This window comes from Paramisgurnus dabryanus, chromosome 7, assembly GCF_030506205.2.
Source record: "Paramisgurnus dabryanus chromosome 7, PD_genome_1.1, whole genome shotgun sequence".
Taxonomy (NCBI): Eukaryota; Metazoa; Chordata; class Actinopteri; order Cypriniformes; family Cobitidae; genus Paramisgurnus; species Paramisgurnus dabryanus.
In genome coordinates this window covers 1,058,567-1,061,326 of record NC_133343.1, presented here as the reverse complement: position 1 = coordinate 1,061,326, position 2,760 = coordinate 1,058,567, and the positions used below count along the sequence as shown (strand labels likewise).

The 2,760-nt window shown below is 33.7% G+C and overlaps 1 long non-coding RNA gene across 1 annotated transcript; it reads left to right on the top strand.

Annotated features, from left to right (window-relative positions):
• The first annotated feature begins 268 nt into the window (after window positions 1-268).
• On the top strand, window positions 269-2,355 carry LOC135783341 (uncharacterized). Its single transcript, XR_010545613.2, has 3 exons — window positions 269-469; window positions 1,176-1,282; window positions 1,361-2,355. It is a non-coding gene; the product is annotated as an uncharacterized lncRNA (long non-coding RNA).
• Window positions 2,356-2,760: the final 405 nt, after the last annotated feature.

Below are 2,760 nucleotides of genomic sequence, written 5' to 3'. Positions count from 1 at the left end.
TATGAAGCCTTCAAATAAACGTCACAGATTTGAGACATTTCCGTCTTTCAGTCGATGTACTTTTAAATTGAAAAATGCGCGCCTTGACAGAAAGAAGCTGGATTAACGTTCTGGTGGATTAAAAACTTTAATATTTCTCTGTACTTCATAAACTCCAGAGAGGACCACGACATCATCATTTTAACTACATACTGCTTTTGAAAGTTCACAATAAATAAATGATTGTGATTACATTTGTCTGTCTGTAATGCTTTGTATTTCTAACAGTACACTCTAAAAACCGTTGGGTTATTTGTTTTACCCAATAGGTGGGTTAAACGTATTGGGTTGTTCTGTTGGGTTATTCCTAGCTTGTATTGGGTTATTTCCATAACAACCCAGAGAGTTGGGTTAAAATCGGGCTCACGTCACGCATTTTGAATTTCAACGGTTGACCGGTGCCACTGCTGAGTGCGGACAGACACGAGAGGTACGTTTTAAAATATATATCTCTGTGTAATGTTTTATCTTGCTACAAAGTGTCTTTAAGCTCTAACACACAGTAAACTATCAGTCACGTTTAAATAAGTGTACAAAAACGCTGTTGTCTAGTTTTTGTCCGTTACACCTGTTCCATTCATTAACTGTTATCGATGCCAAACGCGTTTTTAAGCAATCATAAACGTAGAGAGACATTGCAATTTATTTTAATACTAAACAGCACCAACAGCATGAGCCCTTACGAAAATGAATCATTTCTTTTTTTAGTAGTATAACGTTAGTTTCATGGCGTATTGATTGTCATATTGCTTTAACCATGCTTTCTGTAACAGACAATGCTGTTTTGTTTAAAGTGTAGTAAAAACCGTTTTTTAACCGTTTTTTGTAAGGGATGCAACCGGCTGTTTTTTGCTCCAAATATTTTTTTAGCCGGTCTGTGTTATAGACACAGAGCTGTAATATAAATGTGATTCTGAATGTAAATGTCTTAAGAAATGACTCGATGGCATTTTATTGTCGTCTTACTTCAGTATAATTCCTGATAAAGCGCTGCACGTCTACTACTGTATACTGTAACCCCGGTAACGGTTGAATTTGCAATTCAGCGCCATCTACTGTCAAAGTAGAGTATTTATTCAGCGTGCCAGATGTGTTTGCTTTGAGATTTAATTAATTATTCTTTTCTTTAAATGTAGACATTCTTGGAGATGTTGCATTAAAAACCTTACAAAATGGCCAGCAAGATGATTCAGCCTTCCTACAGTACCAAGAGGCAAAGCAAACATTTATTAATTTGCAACCTGTAAGTATCATTTATGACACTTGTTTTTTTTAACCTGTTTATGTGTGCATATTTACATTGTGAAAATTCTGTCTTCAGGTCAGAAAACAAACATAATTCAGTATTTGGAGGAGGAGGTATGACGAAGACCCCATGTTCTGCTATGGGATGAATTTGACTAATCACAAGCCTTTGTTATCGTGGGGAGGCATGGCCCTGGAGCAAGACCAGCAGTTGACATGTGCTTTAATATTTTTTTTACATTTTATACAGAGTATCCCAAGCCTTTCACTACTGTTATGTAGTTTCTGTAACACACAATACATTTTGTACCATGTGATGTTTCCTGAACACACTGTCACCTGCTTAAAGGGACAGTTCCCCCAAAAATGAAAATTGTCATAATTTTCTTCCTCTCCTGTCGTTACAAACCTGTACACATTTTTTTGTTCTGATGACCACAAAGGAAGATATTTTGAGTAATGTTTGAAACCAAACAGATCATGAGCCCCATTGACTGTCATAGTAGGAAAAAAGAATACTATGAAAATGAATGGGGCTCATGATCGGTTTTATTTTTTAAACATTCTTTGAAATATACCTTTGTGGTTATCAAAGTAAAGACTTATATACAGGTTTATAACAACATGAGAGGGAGAAAATGATGACAAAATGTGTGAAATATGCTTTTAATCAGTTTTTAGTTGGATAAGATTGAGTAGATTTGTTTTGTTCTTATGTTTTTGTTTATTTATGTATGTATATATGTATGTGTGTATGTATTTATGCTTCTATACATGTATGTATTTATACATTTAAATGCAGGTGCAAATGACTAAATGAAATTAAAGCATTATAAATGTATTTGTAAGTTTTGAATTATTTATTTATAAAGCAAATAATAGTAATAAATAATAATAATAATAATGGGGTTAAAACAGCATTGCAAAAATAACCCAACAAATTGGTTATTTCATAACCCAACTAATTGGGTAAAACTTTCTACCCAATGCATTGGGTTAAAATAACCCAACAATGGGTCGGTGCTATAGTAACCCACCATTGGGTTATTTATTGGGTTATTTTTAACCCAACTGTTTTTAGTGAGTACCTGATTTTAATAAACTGTTTTGGTTAGGACTGTAGCGGCTTAAAAATATTTTAAATGCTATATTGTTACTATTTTCCTACCCATTCCTGTCCGTTACATTGCACAATATAAAACAAATACATAACATATTTTAAAATTTTGTTAACAAAGGGTTTGGGGTAAGGTTTGGGGAAGGGTTAGGGTGGTAACATTATCAATAAAATGGGAAATTATACAGCAATTTTTATGGTATGAAAGATTTTTGTAACTGTTAAAACGTAACAATGCTACGATTAAATGTCGCAAATACGTCTGTACGCTTCAGCATCTATTTAAACGTACAAAAAAGTACATTTTGTGTTTTCGAAAGTGAGACCAAGCTGCTAAAACACACTGCTGGGTAAAAAAT